This window comes from Caretta caretta, chromosome 1, assembly GCF_965140235.1.
Source record: "Caretta caretta isolate rCarCar2 chromosome 1, rCarCar1.hap1, whole genome shotgun sequence".
Lineage (NCBI taxonomy): Eukaryota > Metazoa > Chordata > Testudines > Cheloniidae > Caretta > Caretta caretta.
Window position 1 is genome coordinate 269,258,576 of NC_134206.1, and position 13,657 is coordinate 269,272,232.

At 41.4% G+C, this 13,657-nt stretch overlaps 1 long non-coding RNA gene across 3 annotated transcripts in view; it reads right to left on the reverse strand.

The window, feature by feature from the left end:
• LOC142070559 (uncharacterized) overlaps positions 1 to 13,657 on the reverse strand; it is a 265,748-nt gene that overhangs the window by 42,301 nt on the left and 209,790 nt on the right. For all 3 annotated transcript variants that reach the window (XR_012666418.1, XR_012666419.1, XR_012666417.1), the window contains exon 5: positions 1,900 to 1,975. This is a non-coding gene — a long non-coding RNA (uncharacterized LOC142070559). The remainder of the gene's footprint in view (positions 1 to 1,899; positions 1,976 to 13,657) is intronic.

Here is a 13,657-nt window from a genome sequence, read left to right on the forward strand (position 1 = left end):
AAGATGTGCAGAGACCAAGCGTGTTTGCTGTGACTAAGTCACAGATGTGTTTCCTGATGAGAACCTGAATGTGTTTCCTCTTATGAGCATAAATGCTACAAACAATGACATCTTTACAATTGAAGTAACTGTTCTTTTTCTAGCACATCACTTCATAGCATGCAGTCTGTCACTAATAATGAAAGAAATTTTGTACAAAATAAGTTTGTTGTGTATTTATCTCCCCTTAGTTTCACCGTATGCCTACCCCCACAACATCTTTGTATGCTATTTTGCAAGAGTGGTGCTTTCTGCTGCACCACCCTCACAATGACTCTGTTACAGCCTGGCTGAGTCGCCTGTTGTGCAGGGTCACCAGACTGCTCCACTGGAACCAAACCATTGGATTTCACGAGCTGCTACGTTCTCTTGATCTAGGAAGTGACTGATCCTTGCTCCTGGTCACTCAGGTACACTCCCCAGGTGCAAACCCTGCTTCTGAAACCCCTGTTTGCAGTGGGACCCCTGGTCTAACCACTTACACCCTGGAACCAGTTCTTCAGACCTCTCAAGGCCGCAGTTGCGTATGCACACCCTTTCCAGAGCTCCACTCCTCATGGGCACTCTGGTTTACTGTTTAACTCTTCAAGCACCACATGGCAGTTGAAGCAAACAACACACAGGCTTTACAAAGGAACTTCTTAAACACCCACACACTTTACTCTTAGAGAGCACAAGAGAAGTACAGATCTATGGAAAATCAACAAACATCTCAATGCAAATCCCTCCCTCCAGTGTCCTTGCCACTCCTGAGAGCCTTCTGGGTTTTGTTCAATGTCCTTCAGGGGCCAGGTCCATCTTGCCCCCACTTCTCCTGTTCAGTCTTCTACTTCTGGCAGTGGAAAGGCCCCTTACTCAGAAGGCTTGTCTCTTTTTAAAAGCACCTTGTATGGAAGTCAGCCAGAGAAACAGTAAAAAGAAAAGGAGTACTTGTGGCACCTTAGAGACTAACCAATTTATTTGAGCATAAGCTTTCGTGAGCTACAGCTCACTTCATCGGATGCATTTGGAATCTATTAGAGCACGTGCATGTTTAGTCATATGAAAAATGTGCAAGTCTTGGTGCATTATGAGGCAGAGCACTGAAGACCAACTATTTGGAATGCATCCGATGAAGTGAGCTGTAGCTCACGAAAGCTTATGCTCAAATAAATTGGTTAGTCTCTAAGGTGCCACAAGTACTCCTTTTCTTTTTGCGAATACAGACTAACACGGCTGCTACTCTGAAACCAGAGAAACAGTACAGCTCTTCCAGCCACATGCTTGGGCCAAGGGGAAGGGATTCCAGCACACACATACCCATTCTCTTCCTCCCTAAACAAGTTTTTGTGAAGAAATAGCCCATTCAAAGGCAGAAACCCCATTTTTCAAGCTGGTGAGAGCCAGTCACTGCTAATGACTCCCTAATGGCTCTGTCACACCTTTCCAGACATGGGCTGTTCACTACGTGCCAGGACCCTGCTAATAAATGGCCAATCGAGATTTCAAAAAACACGAATGAATTCAAAAGTTGACACTGACAGATTCTCCAAACTGTCACAGACTTTACCTCAAAGCCATTCACTCTATTCACTGGCAAAAAATCATAGCTAAGACAGAGTTACACTTAAGAACTGAGTGTACTTTAATCGACATCATAAAGTTTACTTTTAAAACTCCTTTAAACCACAAAGGAAATGTATGGATAAGATTCTAATACAATCCTTAATTCTGCCCCTACGTCTCTGCTCTGTGGAATGGAGACCATTACCCATTGTCACCTGGAACTTAATTCTCCTCTGTTGATATCTGAATCACTTACGATGATATAACCCATGTCTTCCAATCTATATTAGTTAAGGAGTTATATTTGCTACTTACTGGGAGGATATCAGGCAGATCCTTGTAACCATGGGATTCAAGCCATATGCTAGAGAGGGCTGCTGGTGGTGATGATCTGAAGGGACAAAAGGAATACATTTTCTAGGCAAGATAGTGCTTTTGTCCCCATCACATTTTAGAGCTGAATTGCACTTTAAACCTAACTAGATTATGAACATTTTCTGTAAATGAATAGATGATGACCTGTCACTCATGCTTCCACTCAAAGGAAATTTGAACCAAGCTGACTGTTGTGCTTTGGTAATGCACTGATGCCAAAGACTGCAAATAAGAAAGCACAGTCGGAGCAGGGATGCAGAGACATCTTTTGTAGTGGCTGAAATAATCTGCTAGCTCTGTTTCCCTTTCAAGTCAAAAATCTAAAACAAAATAAATAAATACATAAACGTTAATAATAATTGAAAACAGACAGAAAGAAAACAAAAGTCTCAAATAATACTGGAGTGATCCAAATTCATTTCTGATATCATTCCATCACCTTCAGTGGAGTTACACCAAGATAAATTTGGCCCAACAGACCTAGGACAATGCAAACAAACACTAACAAGGATTAGATTATAAACCAAGTTTGCCGTTTTTATATGAAGTTGTTTTTGAGTTATGAGTGGATAAAAAAAACCCAGAACAATTTTTCAAAAGTGATAAAACATCACAATTTTAAATTCTCATTACTGAAACACATTGTCCCAGTATCCTCAAACGAAAAAATCTTTGCAGAAGGGAGCTTCCCAAGTCCTGAAAGTGATGGAAGTAGGAGACTATCAAAATCAGGTATATTGAAAACAGTTGTGCAGATTTTGACTCTATGATACACAATAGCACTAATCCCACCTTTGGACAATACAGAATATAGAATTGCTGTATTAGAAAGGATTTGCCATATATTAGTAACTTAATGGGGCAAAGTTAAACAGGTTACACTGAGACTATTAAGACACCCTCACAAGAAGCAATAACTTAGAGAGGGGAAGACAAAATTAGTTAGACCATGTGGACATAATACACAGTGGTCCACATACAAAATGTTTTTCTTCTTTAGGAAACCATTACATAGATTAGTTTAATATACACATAAACTACATTAGATTTAGACAACTAAGCACCTCTCACATGTTCAGCTGATCCTATTCACATTTATCTCCAAAAAGGAAATTCATTATATGACTAATGTGAAAATCTGTGAATGATTTCTTAGGGAAAAAAAATTGGTCTATTAAAAGTGTATATTGTTTTGAGACTATGACAAATGGTAGGTCCAATAATATGCTACACAAGAAAAATGGAGCTCTGATTATGAGGAACTTCAAGCACTGTGATTTTGTAAGTTAAAATAGTGGATTCTTTGAAAGTCTTTTGATAAAAGAGTGACCTTTATAGCATTCATCCAAAAAGGAGAGAACTATGGAATAAAAGCGAAACCAGCAACTCTGAGGCTTGGTCTACACTGCCACCCCCGAGCTATAATGACCTCACCCCTGGTGTAGACAGTGCTATGGCAACAGGTGGGCTTCTCCTGTTGAAATGGCTACCGCCCCTTGAGTAGCAACTAGCGCCTTCACTAAGTGCTGCAGCACGGTAAGCGTAAACAGGCTCTGAGTGAAGACAGTAAGAGGAAATAACAGAACTGTGAAGTATTGCATTTTTATACCTCTGATCTGATTCTGTGAAAATGTTTATTCTAAGTAAACTGAACTTATACATAACAAACAAGGAGACAGGCTCCAACTTCCTTACACTAAAAACATGAAAATAGCAATAGATATCAACCATTAGAATAGTCCAGCTGTTCTCAAACTGTGGGTCGGACCACAACGTGGGTCGAGACCCCATTTTAATGGGGTAGCCAGGGCAGGCATTAGACTTGCTGGGCCCAGGGCCAAAGCCTGAGCCCCACAACCTCGGGCTTCAGCCCCCACACCAGTGGTCGTGTAGTAATATTTGTTGTCAGAAGAGGGTTGCGCTGCAATGAAGTTTGAGAATCCCTGGTATAGCCATTCAAAGAAGAGAAAACATAAGAGTGAAGAGCTTTCTGCTGCTTGAGTACAGCACATACCTGCTCAGAATTTTACAGTCATTCCAAGTGCATGTCTACATGGTAATCACTTGTTGTGATTGCAACTCAGGCAGACATACCCAAGCAAGCTTTGATCTAGCTAGCTTGGGTCCTGGAGCAGTGAAGCTGCAGTAGTGGGGGTTCAGCACAGGCTGTACAAGACCACTCTGAACTCTGGGTAATCACTCACAGGGCTAGCCCATGTTGAAACCTGAGCTGCCACAGCTTCATTGCTCTGGTACTTGAGCTCGCTAATTAAAGCGAGCTCAAGTAGGTTTCCCCAAGCTGCAATCATACCCTATGATTGCAGTGTAGACATACCCTAAGACAGTGGGAGCCTGACATATCCTATTGTGAAAGAGTATTGTGTAGAAGCTCTAGGTGTTGTATTACCATTCAAGTAATCAAAAGAGCCACTTTTGGGGGGGAGGGGGGGACAGTTTGAACAAGAGGAGATTCAAGGAACTTGGCTTATTTAGCCTAACCAAATGAAGGCCGATACACCAGAAGGATAAATAGCAGGGAGGAGGAGGAGGAGTTATTTAAGTTAAGGGCCACTTTTGGCACAAGAACAAATTATATAAACTGGCCATCAGCAAGTTTAGGCTTGAAATTATATGAAAGTTTCAAACCTTCAGAGGAGTGACGTTCTGGAACAGCCTTCCAAGGGGAGCAGTCAGGGCAAAGCAGTCAGAGCTTGGTACATTTATGGAGGGGATGGTATGATGAGATTGCCTGCAATGGCATGTGGCCCGTCCGCAAGTGCTAGTGGCAAATATCCCCAGAGGCTGCTGTATGAGGCACAGCTCTCCCAATGGTTTAAACTAGAATAAACGGTGGATTTGCTGTAACTTGACGTCATGATTTGAAGAGGGCATTAACACAGCCAGAGGTTATGAGTCTATGGCAGGAGTGGCTGGGGGAAGTTCTGCAGCCTGCAATGTGCAGGACGTCAGAGGAGATGATCACACTGGTCCCTTCTGGCCTTAAAGTCTATGATTCTAGGAGACCAGATTGTATAGACATTGAGGCCACAAAACACTGGCAGAAAGAGAAGGAATACCCTTGGTCAAGATGAATTCACAGCTAATACTGCAATGGCCTTCTGAATACATATATCAAAAACTATAAAATGAGAATAAACTATGTCATACAAATATGAACTAAGTGTAAGGGCAACTGCAGCATATTATTACTCAAGATTCGTTTCAGTTCCTCCAATGGCGCATTGTGCTATTTTTACTCTCCAAAAACATTTTATAACTGCTATTGCCTCTGTGGCCATTCTGTATTTGATTAGTTGGAGGGGGGGATTTTTATTTACAGCACCAAAAATAAATTATTACCTCTACTTTCTCTAGCATCCCAATCCTCCCTTCCTGGCTGACTCCACACTGACTCCTATCGTGAGCTGGCATCAGTTCTTCAAAAGAGGAAGTGTTAATTCTCACTCAGTAAGGTCTATGAAGTCCCACTATTTAATTTCAGAAACAATGCTGAATCTTTCCTCTCACCTGGGTTCCAGTTCCTTTGATAACTGACCAAACTGATTGATCAGTTTGCGGAAGGCAGTAGTTTACATTGCACATCTGTGCTGATGTCAAATACACGCTACAGCTGGTTTGAAATTTTTAGCTGAAACATTTTTTCAGCAAAAAAAATGCTATTTGTGTTTAATTGGAAACATTTCAGATAATATGTCAATTCTGACAAATATTCCTGTCAAGGTTCCTTCCCCACTCTGAACTCTAGGGTACAGATGTGGAGACCTGCATGAAAGACCCCCTAAACTTATTCTTAACAGCTTAGGTTAAAAACTTCCTCAAGCTACAAACTTTGCCTTGACATTGAACCCTTTGCTGCCACCACCAAGCGTGTTAAACAAAGAACAGGGAAAGAGCCCACTTGGAGACGTCTTCCCCCCAAAATATCCCCCCAACCCCTATACCCCCTTTCTTGGGGAAAGCTTGATAAAAATCCTCACCAATTTTCATAGGTGAACACAAACCCAAACCCTTGGATCTTAAGAACAATGAAAAAACAATCAGGATCTTAAAAGAAGAATACTAATTAAAGAAAAAGTAAAAGAATCACCTCTGTAAAAACAGGATGGTAAATACCTTACAGGGTAATCAGATTCAAAACAGAGAATCCCTCTAGGCAAAACCTTAAGTTATAAAAAGACACAAAAACAGGAATATACATTCCATTCAGCACAACTTATTTACCAGCCATTTAAACGAAAGGAAATCTATCGCATTTCTAGCTAGATTATGTACTAACTTTACAGGAGTGGTAAGGCTGCATTCCTGATCTGTTCCCGGCAAAAGCATCACCCAGACAGACAGACCCTTTGTTTCCCCCCACCCTCCAGCTTTGAAAGTATCTTGTCTCCTCATTGGTCATTTTGGTCAGGTGCCAGTGAGGTTATCTTAGCTTCTTAACCCTTTACAGATGAAAGAGTTTTGCCTCTGGCCAGGAGGGATTTTATTGTTCTGTATACAGAAAGGTGGTTACTCTTCCCTTTATATTTATGACAATTCCCATGGAAAAAATATTCTGAAGCAAAATTTTTGAATTTCAAAAATAAAAATTTTCTCAATAAACCTTTTTAGGAAATTTCTATTTATGGGAAATTTTGAAAATATTTGGTTTTGGTCCAAACTGGACTGAAAACAAATTTAAAAATTTCCCTGAACTGGAAATTTGAAGTTGTGGCCAGCTTTATACACTATTGCTGTCTGCATAGTTCATTTTCCACATCTGAGGAATAATACCTAAAATACCTTTATTTAAATATATATCAGAGGGTCCTAAAATCCTTCACAAATATTTAAATCTCACAAAATCACTGTGAAATAGTCACATATTATATCACTTTAAAGAGTGTAAACAGGCAGGCAGAGGTTGAGTAACTTGTTCAGAGCCACACAATAAGCCAGTGAGAGAGCTGTAAATAAAACTCCTTCCAGTCACCTGCTATAACTACTTGACCACATGACTCTTCTTTAAAAATGAAGGAGTAAAGATTGTTGTTCAAGGCAGCAGAGGCCATACCCTATGTCAACAGTAAGGTTCTTAGCTCATGACAGGCTGAAGTTCCATATTTGTAATATCTCCTTTTGAGCAGTCTGCTTAGACCAACTACAAAAATATTTACCAAGGTCAGGATCTGTCAATATGATGTGATTTTGGAAGCCTTAACGTGATCCTCTTTAATTAATATAGTAGCTTGCAGTCAAGAAACACCGTGCCCTGTAATGCCATGAGGGAAAAAATCTGACATATTTAAAAATCAGTTTTTATCTGTTCCAGGACCACAAATACAAAAGTGCCTTCATCTTAATCATATGGTTATTTTACAGCATCACAACAGGGCAAGGTTAATGTTGTTTGGGTTTAACTGCATCTCCATATTTTAAGCTTTGTGGATTCCTTTTAACTGTAGCCTTTACTGAATTTCCTGGGTTTAAAACACTTGGGTCCCGGATCACTACAACACCCCTATAATGTCTTTTACCCTTAAATCACTAATACATATTCCCAATCTTAACTCCATTTTACCATAGTTTTTGTCTCTGGGAATACCAAAGTATGTGAGATTACCGTAATGCATTCTAAACTACTGAAATATTGTAAGTAAGGTGAACATTTCTCTGAAATTTTTACTGATCCAGATATTGTGTTCCCAGCCCTCCACAAAGTCATCAGTTGTTAGAAATACCATTTAGATAAAAGGATACAATGCAGACAGAGTATACATTGATATACACCATTGTCACATATTGTGAGGCATTACAGACCCTTTAATTCTCAATCACAGAAGGAAACATTTGGGAATGAAAAAAGACCAATAGTGCTTCACACACAATTTGGCATTGGGGACTGTATGTATTATGGCTTCCATATGTCTCAGCCTACTAAATGCATTCTTAATGACAAGCTCCTGTTGAGAGAAATCTGCACAGTAGCTTGGGTATTCTATCTAAAGGAAAAAGTTATTTTGTTCATATTTGTCCTGAACCTTGCCTCAGTGCTGCTTCTAGATGTCCTCGGAGCCTCCTAGGTGTCACAAAAGGGAATAAAATATCAGAATTCTCTTGCAGACTTCCTTACCACTCAAGATATGTCACAATAAACCATTAGATCAGGGGTCTCAAACCCATGGCCCACGGGGTTATTGTCTGTGGCCCGCCAGCTCCCCACGGCCCCCAAGTCCCCCCAGCATTTACTTAGAGCGGGGGGGGGGCACAGGGGTAGGGCAGGCTCCCTCCCTGCCTACCTGCCCTGCCCCCACACCACTCCGGGAAGTGGCCGAGACCGGGGGGGGAGCACAGGGGTCTGTGTGCTGCCTCCAGGTACCTCCCCCAAACCTCCCATTGGCCAAGGAGCCTGCCCTGCCCCCGGTGCGTGCCGGGCTGGACCCACCCCCTGAGCCCCTCCTGCAGCCGAACCCCCTGCTGCACCCCACACCCCTCTTGCATCCGACCCCCTGCCCTGAGCCCCCTGCTGCACCCCGCACCCCTGCCCTGAGTCCCCTGCCATACCCCGCACACCTCCTGCACCCCAGCCCCCTGCCCTGAGCCCCCTGCTGCACCCCACACCTCTCCAGGACCCCAACCCCCTGCCCTGAGCTGCCTGCCGCACCCTGCCCCCTGCCCTGAGCCCCCTGCCACACCCCGCACACCTCCTGCACCCCAGCCCCCTGCCCTGAGCCCCCTGCTGCACCCCGTACCTCTCCTGCACCCCAACCCCCGCCCTGAGCTGCCTGCCACACCCTGCCCCCCTCCTGCACCCCAACCCCCGCCCTGAGCTGCCTGCCACACCCTGCCCCCTTACCCTGATCCCCCTGACGCACCCTGCACCCCTCCTGCACCCCAACCCCGTGCCCTGAGCCCTCTGCTGCACCCTGCACTGTTCCTGCACCCCCTGGGGGCAGGGAGGGGGCGGAGTTAGGGTGGGGATTTCAGGGAAGGGGTGGGAAGAGGAGGGGCAGGGGCGGGGCCTCATGGAAGGGGTGGAGCGGGGACGGGAGGGTGGTCAGTGGTGCGGCCCTTGGGCCAATGTACTAGTCCTCATGTGGCTCTCGTGGTCATTTGAGTTTGAGACCCCTGCATTAGATATTTTACCAATGTCAGGGGAAAGAAATCACTAACTTTATGTCTGAGGATCTGAGCCCCCCAAAATTGAGGACCTCCCCCAGTATGAGTGGTTCATCAGGATCAATTACCTCTTTTGTATGTTGGCACAAGAAGTTTAATGCACCTGGCCCTTAAATGAGTGTGTTTGGTGCAGTTCTTCCTCAGACCTCTCTAATAAGGAATGCTTTTTATTCTTCAAGACTAAACTTAAAGGCATCAAAGATTCCTAGGTATCATCATTCTTGGCACTGAGACCTGTGGAGCAGAATTATCATCAATGCTGCAGTCCGACTGCTCCGAGAGAATTCACCTGCAATCTCCTCTTCCTCTCTGAGAGAACTCCGCAGATGAACGTGGCACAAATTGAACAGGTCTGAGTAGAATGGCCTTTGCTGAATCAGGTGGAACAAGTAGGTGTGTTGGCTGGCATATAAGGACGTACCATATGGCACATCCTTGTATCAAGATCTCTTCTCCAGGTTAGCCATCTTGAATGACCCACTGACCCAACAAGAAATTACTAATCTACCCTCAGCACTAAATTCTGTAAGAACGTATTTCAAAAAATTATTTAGAAATATCATATAAAATGAAGATTCATGTTTCAGCAAATTACAGCTGATAGAAGGAAAGAGAGGAAACAGGGAGTATGGCTCTTTGATAACCTGTGAGGGGAAGGGATCTTTTATTACCTGTCAGAACATTCAGATCCTTCAACTGATATGTTAATTCCCCCTAAGAGTTATTTGTATGCAATAGTTCTGGGACTCCCAAGGCACAGCTTGAGATTCCTATAGTGGGGGATGTACAGAAACAGTGCCCCATAAAGGAGAAATGGCCTCACCTTCCATTGTATGGCTTATCAAAGAAATTAAATACAGATGCAAGCTAAAAGCAAAATTTTCTTACTTCTGGAATGCCAATGACATGATTTTCCTACCCAACATCTGTGATAAAATTCAGTTTGAAGCCCTGTTATAAAAAGTCAAGTTATAAACATTACTTTTCTGCTCATAGAGTCCTGTGAAAAGCAATCATGGTATTACTGTCAACCGTGGTAAAAGTAATCTAACAAATATCCTCTGTGCTTCCCTTTTTATTACAGTGTTGCCTCAGTGATACTATATACTATAGTTAAGGTCGAGATGGCCAGTCTACTCTAAACTCCTATTTTCAAAGGCTTTCAATTTTCTTTAAAAAAATTACTTTTTGGGATGAAATTTGTTGTGCTTGTTCAGCCCGTAGGTGATATTTTTTGTGTGGTAGTATATCCTTTCAACTATTTGAGTTATCAGAACAAGAAAATGTTTTGGTTTTAAATACATTGTTAAGATATTTCTGCACTCAGATAATTCCAAAATATTTTCATTTTTAAAATTTCAAACCATGTGCGTATTGTACATTCAGGAATACATGCTTCACTTTTTGGGGGGGTGGGAGACAGACTGTCAAGATCTCTCTGCATGGATCAGACTGCTGGATTTGGAGTCTCAGTTAGCCACCTGTGATTTAACAAGATTTTACTTTAAAAATTCTGGGCCAAAATCTGAAGTATTTATCCAATGACCTTCAATTTAGAGGGAGTGAGGGATGGAGAAAGGAGAAGTTTATTGTTGTAACATGGGACCTGGATACGAATCCCCTTTTGTTCCATATTGGTTTAAAAAAATAAAACCCTTACTGATGAACTGTATTTTGCACAGAAAAAAAAAAGAGGGGGAGCAAAAAAAACACAATTAGCCCAAATATCCAACTTTGTGGGCTGGCTGTTGTGACATTATATTTCTATTCACCCCATATTCTGACCCCTTCCAGGGCAACTGGCAAAAATCTCAGAGTCATGGTTAAAAACGTATAGTTACTTCTATTTCTGGAGGCTCCATCCCACCAAGTGATGCATTTCCCATGCTCTTTCCAGCAGGCTCAGCCAAGGATCCTCAGTACACTAAAGCTGTACCACTTCAGAACCCACTCCTGTAGTCCATAGGCAGACGAATACTCTTTGGAGTGAATTTTGGCTGCCTATGGACAGTAGGGCAAGGCCCAGTTCCATAGTGAGCATACTGCACGAAGGATTTTACTTTACATTAGCATCATTTTCATACACTACTCTAGATTTCATTTCCTGTTCACATTATATTCGCTTTTATTCCCATGCGTATGCTTATTGTACATCAGAAAAGCAAAGCTGACAAAAATATAGATATTTCATAGTCAAGGTATATTCTGAAATCCTATACTGTTAAATGCTATCCTATACAATTAAATGCCTGACAGGTATAATACCATAGAATACTCTGTCAAGACACTACCCTATGTTGGATAATCTGACCCCGAAGACTGGTAGATAGTCAAGATATAAATTGTCTCCTAAAACCACACATCTTTCTTTACTCATATTTAAATTGCAAACTCGCATTACTTTGCCTGTCTGCATCATTGCTCTCATTTCCTTCTGCTTTACCTCTTGTTCTACACCTTGCCCAATCTTCTTGCCTTGTTTTTACTTTATCTCTTTCTCCCCTGCATTATGATCAGTAGAACTGGAGTCACAGGCCCATGTTCCTTGGAGGGACTGTTATTGAGGGGATAACCAGAAAAACAGGGAGCGTGGGGAATTAGGCTGGAAGCAACTCAGTCACAAGGACAGAGCATGCACAGGCTTTAATAAAGTTCCACTTTTTCAACTTAACCTGCATTCAGCTTCATTATTTGCTAATGAAATATCCCCCACACTGAACCCTGCACCTGAAATGATCTCCCTCTTCCACTGTATCAAACTACCCTGTTCAGTGTTCAACAGCTGATGTCCACTCCATTACTGATTACTTCTTCTCTTTCCCTATCTTTACTAAAACAAAAAACACCAAAAAACCCTTGCAAGCTGTATAGACAAATTAATACAAATTGATTGTATTTGTTGAATCACTTGTCCCATTTTTAACTCATCCTGTCTTTGCCAGTTGTCAGTTCCATCCAAAGTGGCTCCCATTACTATAGTACCTGAACACCTCCCAATCTTTTAATCAACACACTTTGAGGAAGGTCAGGACTATTACTCCCATTTTACAGATTGGGAACTGGGGTACAGATAGAATAAGTAACTTGCCCAAGGTCACATATTAAGTCTCTGGCAGAATAATGAATTGAAGCTGGGTCTCTGGAGTCTCAGGGTAGCACCCTAGACTATTTAGAGGATTTATCTGGCAGCAAAATTAAGTTTGGGGGTCTGAAACCCTTCACAGAGCACCAGATACACTATATAAAAAAATCTGTAGACAAATACCTTTTCAACATGAGGTATTGATCAAATCATAACAATCAACAGGATTTGTTTAATGGTGTGGAAGATTTTGTGAAGTCATAGGGATAAAAAGATGAATTATGCTGGATTTCCTTTCCATTATCTGCAAGAAATGTTGCAAGTTTTATAGGTTTAAAAAACATATTATTGTAAAGAGAACTGAATATTGTACGTAATTATTTTAAATGTAAATTATATGTTCTTTGTGTTTGAATATTTCTGACCCTTCTCTTTCTGCCTCAGAAAATACAAAAATGAAATGTGAAAGTGAAACATTTTACTGTAATTAAATAAAACTAAGATTGCTATTATTAAGAAAAACAGGAATTAGAATGAAAAACTTAGAAAACAGGTTTCTTGTCAGTAACCTTTTCAAAAATTCACACAAAAATATCAGAAATAACTTTTTGAGAAGTTGGATTGGTTTTGTTAAGATGACTTTCACTTGAACATGTTGGGCATATTTCTAGCTGGTTTACACCAAATGTATTGAAAATACCTTAGAACTGACACACTGTTATTTAACGGCTTGTCTAGGACTCTCTGAGACAAGGGAAAGTTCATCCGAATTAACTAACAGTGTGAATTTAACTAAACAAGTTCAGACCACTTTAATCCTGAATGAGAGTTCTCACACAGGAGTTTAATGTAATTTAACTAATCTACTTTAAAATCTCATCTTTAGTTAATTTTGATTAACTTTCCTGAGTGTCCCCAGGTACACAAGCCCTAATAGTTATTTTACTATCAAATAAAACAGAGAATGCAAACAGGCCACATAATATACAGTGCATTCAGGGTCCTACAACCCTAAACTCAGACTTCAGTGCTTGCTAGCCTACTCCCTGAAGGAGAGGACAAAGTATAATACAAAATCGGCTTTTGTAGAGCTTAGCCCTTCTGAGCTGCTCCGTATCTCCTCTCCTCCTACATAATGAAGCTTGATGGCTTCTCCAGTCCTGACACTGAAGGTGTAGTCAGAATTAGAGTAGTCAAAGGATTGACAGGGCAACCCAGGGGACATAACTGGCATCCATGTAGCTGGGATTGTACTGTACTATAAATGCATTGTTGCATCTTTTTGAGAGAGAATCAGATTCTCAAAGTGTTTGTGGGGGGTGGAGGCTAAAATTTGATTTAGAGTTCAACAAAATTTGTAATAAAATATATATACTTATTTTCTTTTCCATATTATGTAAGATTTTCATACAAATAGATATGTTTAACTGAGGAATCTTT